This window comes from Glossina fuscipes, unplaced genomic scaffold, assembly GCF_014805625.2.
Source record: "Glossina fuscipes isolate IAEA_lab_2018 unplaced genomic scaffold, Yale_Gfus_2 2, whole genome shotgun sequence".
NCBI lineage: Eukaryota > Metazoa > Arthropoda > Insecta > Diptera > Glossinidae > Glossina > Glossina fuscipes.
In genome coordinates this window covers 4,620,582-4,635,871 of record NW_023998416.1, presented here as the reverse complement: position 1 = coordinate 4,635,871, position 15,290 = coordinate 4,620,582, and the positions used below count along the sequence as shown (strand labels likewise).

The 15,290-nt window shown below is 33.6% G+C and overlaps 1 protein-coding gene across 2 annotated transcripts in view; it reads left to right on the top strand.

The window, feature by feature from the left end:
- The window catches only part of LOC119633233 (leucine-rich repeat and calponin homology domain-containing protein), a 37,993-nt gene that overhangs the window by 843 nt on the left and 21,860 nt on the right, over positions 1-15,290 (top strand). The gene's annotated exons all lie outside the window — the stretch shown is intronic.

The window sequence follows — 15,290 nt, the reverse complement described above, 5'->3', positions numbered from 1 at the left end:
TTAGTGGTTGTTTGTATTAGTAAAATGAGTACGTAATAGTTTGCATTCTCTCTCAAGGCCAAAATTTTCCCTTTCAAAGTAAAAATTGATCATTTTTTGCCGTTTCATCAAATCCTTTAGGCCACCACCACATGTTCATCTATACGTAAATATTAATAGTAAATTGTTTTTGTCCAAAACTTTCCACTTATTGCCATTTTTTGCTATATATATATATGTATTTTTTTTTTTTTTTGCTTTTTATTACGTTGAAAAACTTGTGTCTCTGGCTTGACCTGGAATTACTTCAGCTTATTGTAATAATTACGTAAATTAATTTTATTTCTTACTATCAAAAACGACTTTATATTGCATTTTCTTTATAATACATAATTAGTTTTTTTCATTCATCTTTTCTTGATCTTTATTATTATTTTCCTGTTGCCGCTCTTTGCGTTTAAGAGATTCAAGTAATCGTTAAAAAGATTACATGTTAGGAATATAAATAAATAAATTATATACTACATAAGTCTTTCGACTTTAAACTAAAGTGAATACAGCCTATCCAGACAGCTGCTGGGCTAATAAGAACTTTTTGTTGTGTTGTGATGTATTCATGTGTGTACACGCTTTGACTCTTCTTCGCCGAACATGATTAACTTTTATTTTTACATCCATCACTAGAAAATCGGGGTATGCTAATTTATCCATTGCATTTGTAAAGGTCAAAAAATAAAATTTCTCTAAACAGATATCGGTAGAAAATGATATTGGAAATTTAAAAATCGTCAAAAGCAGAAAGAAGCCATTATTATTTATAGGTTTTCAATTTAATTTTAACTATTGAAAAATTAAAAATGGATTTAACTTGACTATAGACGCGCTTCCAATATTTGATAAAACAACTGAAAATCTCGTTATTGTTCCTGGAATAATTTTCATTCCATTTCTGATACAGATTTGAAATATCCCATCAGTGGAACCATTACGAAGTGCTATTCATAGTAAAAAAGTATACGAATTTACGTATTTTAGAAGAAGTGGTTATCTAAGATTCGTCTTGCGACAAAACATGTTTTTTTCTTATAGACAATTCTCTAAAGGTTTTTTTTTTTTAGCTCGCTCTTATGCTATGTTATGCGTATATGTGGTTACTAAAAATATGAAAAATTTTAATTTTTTATGCTAAACACGAATGTTAGTATTCATCATTGGGTCCCATAAATAGCTTCACCTTATCAATATGTATGCGCAGATATGCACGCATACATGTGCACATATGCATGTTTTATAGAAGAACATTATAATCAGATTTATGTGTATTCGCTGGGAATATTTATTTATTTATATGCTATTATAATTTAATTGTTTTAAAAGACTTTTTTAATTTTGTTCTTTTTTTTCACTCTCTTTTTTATTTCGCACAACAAAACCATTCGTCATTTCCTGAGTCGAAGTCTACGTCTGTCTTTCTATGCTTTAGGAAATTGCTGTCAGCTTCTCTTACTGTTTACTTTTTGTTTTAATAGTCGTGACATGAATTTTCCTCTTTAACTTTTCTTATGTTCTCGCATTTTTCTGTACTCGCCGCACGAGGCATATAAGATTTGCTAAAGGTTTGTAACGTATCGAAATAAATTTCAGAAGCACAACAAAGAAAGTGTATACTCCTGAACGGATTGATTCGTCAGTTCAATTAGTCTCCATTGAGGTCAGTCGTTAGACCTTAGTTTTTCTTTCGAAGAATCAAAGGTAGCAGTAATTAGCAGTAAAAAGAAGTCAAAATTTGAGTAAAGAATTACTGATAATAGGTTTGGCAGTGGACTTCCACTATGAATGCCAGAAAAAAAGAAGAGTTCCACTGCTGCGATAGCAGAAATGGCATTCTTGGGAGTAGATTCTGAAAGATTTTATGGGAAATTTTCTACTCTCTCTGCAGTTGAAAATTTTACATCTGTTATTACAGATGTCGCGTTATTTTATAATTAGACATCTTAATTTGAAATAATCAATATATTTATATATATGTAATATAAAATGGATAAACTCGTTATTTTGACTGCATTGGAAAAGTGATTCATTGCCTAAAGATGTTAAGAGAAAATTCCTTAGTTGTATAGGAAAAGCTCGATCGGACTCTGTTTAAAAAAGAAGAGGAGATTCTTTTCAATTTGTTACCTAATTTATCGTTTTTTTTAAATGTATGTTTGTTTGGTCGTTGCTGGTACTTTGTATGTTCGAATCTTTTTCTATTTTATTTATAAAATATATATGTTCGATGTTCGATAGGGGTTTCCAATGTAGAGATATGTTTCAGAAGATCTCTATGCAGTGCATAATCCAGGAAATCTGCAGAGAGTTTTACTCTTTTTATGTCTACTGTAGTAGCAGGTCTGCAAGTCTTTAGAATTTAAGACTTTGGCGTCATAATTGTTTTTATCAATCGTTCTCTCTCGTCAGGTTAATTTGTGAAGTCAGCAAATTCGTTCCACCTCGTCGTCACCGACAAACCGAAATATTGTAGCCCTGTTGTAGAACTTTCAGTTAAGAGTTATAAGTTTGGTCTTGGACGTTTGGTTAATAAAGCGTTTCGCATTTCTAGCATCAACCAAAACGGATTAAGAACTCGTTCACGTTTATTCGAAAACCATATTTTAAGTCAAAGAAATTCAAAACGTGTTTTTGTCCCAGCAATTATAAGATGTCATTGGATCGTAAAAGATAGGATTTACGACATATAAGATATGCGTCCTACCCTATACGATCAATATATCGGATAAACGGTTTCTTGGGCTATCAAGCATCGTATACAAGCTATTAGGGATGGCTTTTTACTACTTCACTGTGTATGAGGAATGTATACGTCATGATCCGTTCAGCCGTCATAAAATGTGTATTTGTCATAATAATGCATTTTAGAAAATATATTTGCCATTTCGTCAAGTCATTTCATTACAACTTAGTATTATATTACACATAGCCGGTGCTTGACGAGCGTACAAGTATATCGCTAAAGAGGTCGACACTGTTAAATGGTTAAAAAATTCCGTCGATACCGAATATAATATCTCTTGTGTTTTGTTGTATGCATCATCGAAGATTTGCTACTTCGTTTTTTTAACAATCTAAAAATACCCTTTATGGACCTCGTACAAGTATATGTTGTTTCTCATCCACATAAAACTCTGACTCAAGTACAAACTATTTCACATAATTCCTTTACATGGAAGAAAACTTTTTGATAAAACATTGTCTCGCTATTCAGCCTCTGCCACCTAAAAACACAAATGAAAATCATCTTAAATCGCAGTCTTCCTACTTATCTGGTGGTCTATTTTTTGCAAAAGATTACAAAACGATAATAAAGGCTTAGGTTGTTATATATTTTCGCGATAGAAAGGAAAAACGAAAAATATTTTGATTATGTTTCTTGGAGGCAGTGATTAACCGGAACTCATAACCAGCATTAAGTAATTTAACGCTTTGGGATAATATTCACTATTTCAGGCAAATGGTTGCTTTCTCTGAATGCCCTCGGGCCGTGCTTGCTTAATACAAGTAAAAGAAAATCTGAAAAATTCCTCCCATTGTTGAAGTAGTTAGTTGATGCCGGCTACTTCTTCTGATTCTTAATATCGAAATTATACTTTATGCAGATATAATGTTAGCCTGCAATCTCTTAACTTCCCTTGTAATCCCTTATAGTTATGTGTAATTATTCATAGCGGAGCCACTTACTGTTCTTATAAAAAGGAAGCTAATCTCGTATAATAGTTACATGTCTACAAAGGTTGCCGACAAGAGGACAAGTCAATTTTCGCCAGAAAATTGGACTCAGCTATATAATAAGGTCTTTGGAATACATCGAAACATGTACAAAAGCGATACTTTCAAGTTTCTTACTATGCGTAGCCAAGCAACATTCTACGCAAGAAAGACTTTTGATGAATTTTTCTCCTCACCAGCGAGAGAATAGAGCTGGGCTTTACAGAAATATTTTTATCTCTATTTTTATTCAACTTCGTTTTCCAAAATATTGGTATTACAGAAAGCTTGATATTATCCAAGTACGTGCTATTTGTGAAGGAGTTTGCGGTTGCGACTAAACCTAACCTAGAAACAATCATCATGTAATTGCAACAATGAATTAAATATTGAGGTCGCTTTATACGGTTTCTAAAGTTCTCTTATGTTTGTTCTAATTTATAAGCTCTAAGTGAATTGTTCAGTAGCCTAGAAGGGTCAGATGAAGGAGCAATTTTCTCTATTTCCACTATAACGCACCACTTCACCTTGGCAATGACTCAAAAAAAGTGTATTCGTCAGTTGCAAAAAAATAATAATAATAATAATAATAATAATAATCATAACTGTAAATGTAAACTCTATACGTAAACGACTGCTTTGTCTTTGGGAATTGGAGTAAAACCAAATGCAATTCAAGTATTTTTGTAATGATGATATTGCGTTTATATAAATGTAACAATGACAACTTTTTCTTATTATTAACATTTAAACGCATCCAACGCATTCAAGCATTCGTATAGGTGCATATAAATTTATTATATGGTGATGAGTTTATTAAAGATTACAAGCGATCGATACAATATTTGAGTGAAACGCATTTGTAACCAAGTTGTAAACGATTCAATCGATAGGCTTTACAAGATTGGCTGGTTTCGTATTTCCAGTTAATCGAAAAGACTAGTTGAAGTAAAAGTTATTGAACAACTTTTGGCATTAAGTGGTTTTCTTTTCCGCGACGTAACGATGAATGTGCAGCAAATTCATTATATTAGGTTAACATTTTAATTAATATTGAAGTTGTTTTTAAAAATAAAAAATAAATTATATCCAATTCCGGTCGAATTTTTTAACACCCAACATATGCGTGCGACTTTTTTTTGTTTACATAACATTTATGCGATAGAATTCCATTCAATTTTTCAAAATTTCGCAGCATCATTGTGGATCATTGCATAACGAAGCCATTTTGTAAGGATTTAAAGTAGACCCATCTCTTGAGTTAACTTAAATTTCGCTTTCCCTCTGATATATGTGTAAGCATTTCACCATTTTCATGCTCTACGTGAAGTGCGATCGTAAACGCTATCAAATTTTATCTATTTTTCATACGGCTCGTTCTTGGTCCAAAGAACGCCAAAGTACAAAATTTCCTGAAAATAAACAAAAATTTGATTAAAAAAAAATAAAGAAATCATTGGAAAAAGGAAAATGATTTTAAATTGATCGATCGATGTAATAAAAGATGGCTCTATCTTAAATTCTTATGGATGTTACATACATCCGAACAAACTTAACGCATCCTGCATCGTAGGTGGTGTGTAGAGTATAATTAAGGAAACGTATGCAAAGCTTTGACATCGTTACAGACAGATCGACGAAAGACAAGCAGGGAGAAAGAGTTGCCCCTGTCACGCTGACCAAAAGTGTAGAAATACACTACAATACCTCGTTGCGACGAGGCCTCAACTACATACTTCCATGCATTGCAAATGTTGGTAAACTTAATACATAATTAATCCCTTGAGATGGGTACAAAAATATTTTCCATCCTGCACTTTATATAAAACATTGCAAAAACGTCTGTCTGTTTATATTTATTTATAATTTGTACGAATCTCGGATATATATATTAAATTTCATTCCACTTCAGTATGGATGTAAGTAATTGGTTCGTTGTGGTGCGCAGCTAATTCTGATAAATTCATTTCATTTATATTAATACTGTTTGATTGTGGGCGTATAAAAGTATTTAGCACATCTATGCTATGTAAACTGTTTGAGTTTGAAACGATTGCATGCCACGCTTTAGACTCGCTTATCCTGTGTGTTGTGGCGGAAGTAACGAGTAATTTGACTTGTAATTGATGCAAATTTAATTTTAACATATGCTTATACGATTTGTGTTTACAATTAAATTCTATGAATTTCCCACTTTCAGGAAGTTCTTGTGGTTGAATAGTATTCGTTTGAAGTGGAGCAAATAAGCGAATCATTCTAATCAATTCATACAAATTCGTTTTCTTGTTAGAATTATTAAAAGCTACAAACACATCTATGACTTGACTTACGCGCTCGATGTGTTTTTCAAACAAATTTAGATATGATTGTCAATATAATATAAATGAATAATTTACGGAAAACAGAATGAGGATCCATAGTAAACGGCAAAATGCATATAAGTTCCTCTAAAGAAAGGTCAAGAAATATCACATCACTTGATAAGTAAGTCTTCGGTGTGACACATATACATTACAAAACTGTTGGCTAAGCCATGCGATTTCTGGATGATAGCAACCTTAACGGGATGGTTGGTAAAATTTCATGATATTTTAACCATTAGTTTGCAAGTTAAACATACTGCTCGATAACTATGCGATTATTAAGAGAAAAAGCTCTCTTTCAAGGGTTCCATTCCTTCGCTCAATTGGACGTGTTAAAGAAGTCTAGAAAAGCTCTGCAGGGTAGCAAAAAAATTTAGAAAAACTCGACGATGGAAGTAAGGCCTTTGCTACTGATATACAAAATTTCACGTCAATATCTCCAAAGAGTGGTAAACAGATCCTTTTCATTCAGGAACCATGCGAAGCAAATATCATATGCTAATAACGTGTAAGTCGAGAGTTGAGTGTAGATATCTTAAGTAGTTTAAAAAACATCAAGTCGAAAGTAACGAGCTGTCAACGACCTTAATTATAAATTAAGTGATTGGGGCGTATATGTGTTTTTCCACATTTTGCGGTTTATCTACGAATTACTTAAGTTCGGTTTGCATCTGCTGCTAGGAAGCGTCTTAAGACGCCAATATATAGAATATAGAGTAATATATAGAATTGTAACAAAGCTGATTGTAACGCATTAACTATCAACCTTTCCCACAGTCAATCGCGGAAGAAATTTTCTTTACTATAAGTTTCATAGAAAGTCTCAAAGTATTAGTCCACTTGCGGGCTTACAGATGAAACATCACAAAAGAGATTTTAAGTCGTACTAACTGTCAATCTTCCTCATATTCATTGGCGGAAAATACTTTCCTTACTATAAGTTTAAAAGTGAAAATAAGTTTAATAGAAAATGGCAAAGTAATACCCTACCTGCCGGCTTACAGATGAAATGCCCCACATCTTTCGTGAACTCACATTTTTCAATTTAACATATTTCCCCATTTACAGTTAATCATCCTTCCGAAGTGGTTTTTCGCTATACTTGGTATCCTTTGGATAAAAAAATTCTTCTCATAAGGAAAATTTAAAAGAATTGATGAAAATCGAATGAATCTACATATGATGTATGCTGTGATTATTGCAGCAATAGCCTTAATTAAGCCTTCAATTTGCTCGGCTCTTGCGTTTCTTTAGCGAATGTGATCGAATGAGCGTTCGAATGGGGTTCCTTTCCCAAAAGAGTGTCATCTGGTTGATCCTAAGTCGTGATCGAAAGCAAAGGGTTTTTATTCTGCTGTATCGCCGTCGCTTCCCAAAGATTTCAGTTAGTTTAGTAATATTAATAGAGAACGAAGACTAAAGATTAGCCAGATCAAACATAGCGAGACTTAGGGTAGCCCCGAAATCACCGGACCTGACAGATCTATATGTCAAGAATCACCAATTAGTAGAGCTGAGTGAAATTAATTGGGAGATTTGTTTGTCACATTTCCTTAGAGAAGCTTTTCGTAGTTTCTTGAGATTCGAACCCACGGCCATTGAGTTCTTAGTCGAGATCGTAAGCTTACTTGGGCATTGGGGCGGATGAAGAAGTTCTTAATTTGTATTGAAAGTTTACTAAAAACCAGATTTTCTGAACAGGTGTTCTTAACTAAAAGTTAAGTTATTTGCTTTTTTTTAATAACACATACTATAGTAATTGCTAGTCGGGTTGTTATGATTGCCTCTTTTTCTTTTCTTGTTGCAAAAGTTTTCCCGCAATTCTTCTTGTTTCGCTTTATTAACCACATGATTGTTATCATTAGATGTTTTCTCCTATTTGTTAGCAGTAGTTAACTGAAGGAGTTCCTTATAGTAACTATTGTAAGCAAGAGTTGGAGCATAGTTGAAAGGCCTTTAATAGATTTGATGCTAACTGAAACCTGAATTGACTTAACTTGGAGTTGGAGTTGTACAATTTTTTTTGACTTCTTTTTACATATTTTTTTTTTTTTTTATAATCCTTTTAATATAGTTTTGAAAAATAAAAAAAGCTTTAAACAAATATATAACAAAACGACGTAAATGCTGTTATTAATAATACTTAAATTTAGAATGTGAAGATGCTGGTATGTGTAAAGAACCTACACATATGTACACATATACACGTTACGTATACATATATTTGCATGGGGACATATACATGTATGCCTGAGAGAATATTCTGTATGATTTAATGCGCTCTCTCTCTCTTGATAAAGAGAAATATCTTGTACGTGCTCAGAGCTTAATTAAAAAATTCTACTATAGTATCTACCAACGTTTTTCCCCAGATTTCGTTTCAACTGATTAATTGACAGTAGAACTACCGACGTTGTGTATAAACTTAATTTTAATGGATCATTTTTTCTCATGTAGACTCATGTGCAATTAATTTTGCGCAAACATTCCCCTTGGACGATTAAAAACATGTGGTAAAAAAATGAACGCGATTTAGCTATGCACGCTCACAGTACTAAAGATATCAGCAGAGTCTCGGAAAAACATCGACAGTTTTTTATAATTTCATCTACAAGTTTTGATCGCGTGAAGATTTTTTTCGAAAACCCGTGCCCGAGATCAGGATCGCCTTCGTGGCCAGTTGAAAAATGGTTCCGATCGGTTTACTATCGCATCCATAATTGACGATTAAAGAAAATTTTAATTTATTTCAATTGACTCTAACGCGCATTCGCTTCCAATTACGCCCAGTTCACCCGATTACAAATAACTTTGAGATAAATTGCGAGGAATTTAGAACCTTTTTTTCTATGACCGCCTGCATAGGGGATTTTCCCTTTACTTGTGGGCACGGTAGTAATTAGGAAGAGTTATAGGAAGAGAGGGGTGCAGGAAGGCAGTAGTATTTGCAAACGTTCGACTTGAAAATGAAGATGTTAGGTACAGTGAGAAAGACTGCTGCTTATAGGTTATTTCAAAAGGCTGCCGGAACGATGAGTCCCGGTAGTGTGTTATTGCGCAGGTTGCTTCAGGGCGACTCGGTGAGAGTTAATATATTATCATTAGTTGTGGGCGGCGTCAGCGAACCGATCGGTATCGTTCTTAGAGAGAATGTGCAGGTGGATAAAGAATATTTAGGTAGCACGTTTTCGAAAATATTTTCAACAGATCGGAAGTTATAGACACAAATATGAAAAATTTGTCCGCGTTTTCTCAAGGGTGTCTCAGTTTCTTCTATATTGTGGATTGTCCATATTGGTCGGTTACACAGGTCTTTTAATTTCTTTAATTTTTGTCGTCGTAGCGATGGGGGACATGGGTCCGCATGGGTTAAAATCAGCCATTGCTAGAAATAAATATTCTTATACATGCCATCAATTGAAATATAGAGCAGATAGAGTACGATGTGTGCATATAAGTAAAAGTCAGTGAAAAATTTTGGAATTTTCTTCGCCTTATAACTACTTTTTCTTAGGCCCCCTAGGGACATGTTGACCACACGCGATCGCTCTAGCGTTAATATTCTTCTTAAACTTTTTGGTAGAAAATTATTCGAAAATGTTTGAAGAGCTTGAAAGAGCGCTTAAAAGCTTCCTTAACTTAATTAAATCAATTATTTTGGAAAGTGGCTTATGTGCTTTCTTAGAGTATCATCGAGGGCGCATTCACACAAATAAAGACTTATTTTTTTGGTTTTTGTTTTCCATCGTAAGAAGGTTGTAAAGTTCATCTTTTCACACACAACGCATACATATCACGTGCAATAACCCAACATTAGCGCTGGGCAGGCAATATTGATTTGGAAATTAAATTTTCTTGTTATTACATATATCCTAACATTACGCAGGCTGATGAAAGAGATGAATGAAAACATTTTTTACATGCCAACCAAGCCCACTTGATTATCTGTCTGGTTATTGACGCCTTCAGTTTCCTTTATTAGGAAATAATAGTAATGGAAACCAAACTACAATAGCAACAACAACAACAACAAGAACAAAGCAAATCGTTGTTACAAACAAGAGTACATTGTAGGCTTTGAAAGGATAGATGTAGATAGATAGATATGTTTCAAAACATAGCAGCAGCAGTCACTGTAACTTCAAATATTATGTGCGATGATAGGTCCATATACATTTTTCGATTTTTAATGCATTGCATTAGATTTTTTCCATTAACGTACATATATAAACCTTGTAAAGTTGCGTTCCTTCTTTTTTTTTTTTTTTTGTTTTTTGCTTTTATTGCACACACATAGAGAGTTATTTGCCATAACACTAGCAGTTTTTCTTTTCATATTCCATTGCTTCGAGTTTGACAAGCAAACGTCATTGACTTGCGGACTGGATGACAGAACATATATGTATATACGATTTAATGGCACACGGGTTGTAGTAGAGTTTATTCAACCGGTTATAATGATGTTTTGCTTTGTTTTAATATGGAATGATTTACTCTTTCGCACGGCAGTGTGTGCAAGCTCGTAGAGTGTGAAGTGAAATAGTAAAAATGTGTACAATTGCAGCCAAATGTAGTAGTAACTTAGTCTTACTAAAATGCAAACGTTGTTTGTTTTTTTCATTCATTCAAGAGAATACGTATATTAAGATGGATACTTCAATATCTACGTTATGAAGCCCTAGAGTACGTTTTGTACCCTTGTAAAATAAGAAAACGGTTAAGCATTTTTTACTAACATAGAAATTGTGATTAAATATTCATTTGTCCTCCACTCAAATATACAGCAACCTCTGCATGCATATGCGGCCCTTAAATTATGGTGTCAGCAAAGCCTATACCATTTGTAGTATGGGTATAGTGTGTTTTGTGCGGATATATGCTGCAGCATCGAAGAGCATTTGAGATAGGTCCATTATTCATTTTGGCGGTTGGGTGGCAGAATCATTTTGTGAATCGATTTAAACTCATCTGTGTATATATTTTATGTATGTCCGTGAATTGTGTTTTCTATCTAAAGGTCGCAATTGTCAAGATATTTCGACGAAATGTTAATAACTTACTATTCATACGAAACATTTTTCATCATAAAATATTATCTGCCATATATAGATTTATTTTTGCTAAGATTCTTTCATGTGCGAGAGTTTCAAATATTAATCCTTCCGGATATACCATTTTCCACCGATATTTATACAATTGATGTAACAACTTTTCTCAAACATGGGACCTGATCGTAAATGGTATCCAATCCAATTCATTTTCATCGGTAGTTTTCATTTTACGCAAAATACTTCATTGTAAGAAAATTCATGAAAATATCTTGAAATTTGAAGATTTAGCGGAAGAGAGCTTGCACAGATGGACATAGGTAAAAGTGCACCTGTTTCCAGTCTTTCTGAATGCTATATATATCCACCCAAGATTAATGATCATATACCACAAGTAGTAAATGGTATAAATACTTATTCTAAGACGAGCATTAGGATTGGTCCATATTAAGCCGTAAATGTGCGAGAATTAAATGAATGTACAAGGATTTCTTCTACCTTTCCAACCTTGAATGGTTTTTATAACTTTTGTACTAGGATAGTATCAGTCACGCCTTCAGTGTCTGTCAAGAGAACTCACTTATTTTCAATATAAAATTTTTTAAATATTTGAAGATCAGTGAAATACATATTGTATGTTGAACTAAACAGACTTTAAAAAAGTAATGCGTAATTTCGTTTTGCTGACGGACATATAAATTGCGAAGTCACTGAACACGTCTTCTAGCTGCTACGCTAAATATGGTGCAGATTATGCAATATATTCGATTGAGGGGATAATTTCGAACCATGAAGGTTGTAGAGGCGAAGTTTTATGGCGCGATGTCACGCGAAATGTTGATTTGTCTTGTAGTTATGATAAGCGAAGCTTGTGACGCGACAGTTTCATTCTGTAAACGTTGGCACTTACGGCTTCGTTCAACAATAATCTGCTTTTGTTTAAAAATAAACGCTTGTAAAATGCTATTTAATGCAACGACAAATTAAGTCAATCTAGCATTTTTGAACGGTTAAACAATTAAATTTTATTGACATTTCAAATATTCACAGAACACATTCCTAATAGTTAAGGCATACAGTTGTTAGTGAGTTCCGTGTTCAATGTTAAGGCATTATAAAATCATCCAAATTGTTCATTTAGACAAGTAAGAACATTATAGTCGAGCAAGGCCGACATTGAAATACTCTACACTACATTGTCTAACACAATTCTTATTTTTGGATGAAATTGCTACTAAGGGTCGATTTTCATCATTACATATTAAAACTTAGACTTTTCTCCTTTACTAAGGACCAATTTTTATGAAAACTCCTGTTAGGATAGGATCCGAATAATAGGCCGAGATAGGTTAAATTTGCTGCGGCTAATTGCTTTATGTTAAATAGCTATTATGATAAAATTTTCATTATGGAGCATTGAAAATTATACCTTCTAGTATAAGAGGGGAGGAGTTCAAAAAATTGCCCCGGCCGTTCCAATATTCTCATCGTAATTTGTAATGACAAAATACTACTACATAGCCACTTAAGCCAAGAGATTTTGAGAATTGCAATTTTTTCCATATAACGTCTTTTCAGATTATGGCGTTATATGCGGACCGATCCGAACGATTTTCAATAGTGTTCGTCCTTGGGACAAAACACGTCATCGTACCAAATTTCATCAAAATATCTCAAAAATTTCGACCTATAGCATACACAAAAATTTATATGGACAAACCATAGACGGACGGACATGCTTAGATCAATTCAGATTATGTTTCTGAAGCGACCGGTATAATAAAAGACGGGTCAATCTTAAGCCCACCTGCGTGTTACAAATGTATGCACTAACTTAATATGCCCTATATCACAAGCGGAGTAGTGTATAAACAGATCAGTTGAGATAGGTCTTTATGGAGGTGTTTTATATTTATTTCAATGTAATGAAGAAATGGTAACACTATACATCCAATTAGGAAAAGTTAGTAAGAAACTTTGGTAATATGAAAATGGTTGTGTTTCGGAACAGTGGATTTGGATTGCTTCATTTAGGGTAGGTTTTGGGACGACCAATGACTTGTTCTTCAGACGATAAAAATCAAATGCGGCTGCTGGGACAATTTTTCGGCGTGCATTAAGCGATTGAGCTAATCGACTTTAAGCCCACGGGATGAGAGTAGGAGACTAATACTTTGAACCAGGAGACTAATTGTTAAACCATCAATAATATTCATCAAATATGCGCCCTCCTACTTTCATTTATTTATTGTCACCTTTCTCAAATTTCCATGTTTTGGACTGGATTATAGAGGGTATTCAGGAGAAAACTTCATCGCACGACAACGCCTTTGTTCAAACTACTTTCTGCAATAGTCCCATACTGCGGGGCTATGGATTTTAAGAGGCCTGGAGGAAAAACGTTAGGATTATAACTTTAGGGACAATTTCCAATTCGTTCAATTAAGATATATGTATGTAACATTCAATGTAGCTCTGTTTTGTAATCTGTTCCATGGCATCATTCGGGCAGCTTTGCAATTGACTGGTAGGCGAAACGCTGTCTGTTAGAAAGAAGATTTCATCATTCATCATTTTGTAGAAACTTTAAGAAGCTCATAATGCGACATAAGAAACGTGATGTCATCTCCCAATATAAAGCTAATACATTCTTATAACCGACCAGAGCTTCATTAGGCATTATTTAAAACTAAGTTTCTTTGCAAGTTGATACTTAAAACTTGCGCTTCAATATACAAATGTTTGGATCAATATTTTAAATATGGAACTCGAAGATGAACATGACCTAAAAATTATAATTTCAACATAGATTCATCAATAATTTCGTCTTATAGTAGATATAACTTTCTAGTTAAGGTATCCAAAATTCGCCACAAGCTTAATATATCCATTATCGACGAATGGAAATCAATTCGCACATTTTGCTAAAACGTTTCCAACGTCCTTATAAAGTATATCTAATTATGATCAAAATCAAAACCTGAAGCTATCAAAACATGTCCTTCTGTCTCTGTAATCTTTCTGGTAAATATCCTGCTGGATGCGGATATCGGCTTCAAATTCTGCAAGAACTTTGCAAGTTCGTGTATACAGATTAAATATAGAAAACCAATAGAATCAGTTGGAGTACATATCTGCTACGCGATCGAAAACATTTCTGTTTTCAAAAGCAAAAAAAAAATTCGGTTTTTGGTCGATACGATCAAAATTTTCATATATCCTATGGGCGATGCTGCAATACTTGTACAAAAAATGGAAAAAATCGGACATGCTCACCACCAGTATCACAGAATATCGAAGGATAACTTTTTTGTGTGGCTTAAAGCAGCAGCCGAATATAATTTTCTTACTTGCTACGCTTCTCACGCGCTACGAATGCCACGAAGTATATTAAGTATGAGGAAATATTTTCTGCGTCGATTTTATTTTCGCGGAATTTGATACGATGGTACGCTTTGGCCCAAGGATGAATGCGGCCACTTCCTATATAATACTTATTGCGAAATATTACAATTTTCAGAATACTTTGATAGAAACCACTGAGTAATAAATCGATATGAAAAATTTAGATTGGGTGGCATCGTTTTCCGATTCCTATCCCATACAATCGTAATTACAAAAACTAAGCGTTCATATGATAAGTTTAATGTTTCAGAGTGAAACGTCATCTCTGATAGAAAGTTTATATGAAAGTAAAATGTAAGAGATTTGTACCACGTAGGTCTAAATTTTTGTATCCCACGCCTCCATAATGGCCTCCATAAAAAGAATGCTTTTACATAGAAACAAAGCAATGATTTTTTTTATTTTATCACGAAAATAATGAGCAATCGTTTAGGGTATATAAAGATCGGGCTTGCGGGGCAATGATATTTGTACTTGGTTTTTTAATATGAATCGTTTTTAATTTATAAGCTTACAGCAGTGCAATGTAATCACAAACCTCTATGTTTGTGTGTGTGTATGAGGGAGGTACTATTTTTAGAATAAGAACGCATTATGAAGTTATGTATGCGTACGATGTACATGAATTTAGAGGGGGATATTTTAAATTGGTTTGAGTTATAATTTAAATTAAATGGAGCAGCATGCCTATAAAATCTTTAGCAAAAAACTAACGAAGCAAAATGTGTTT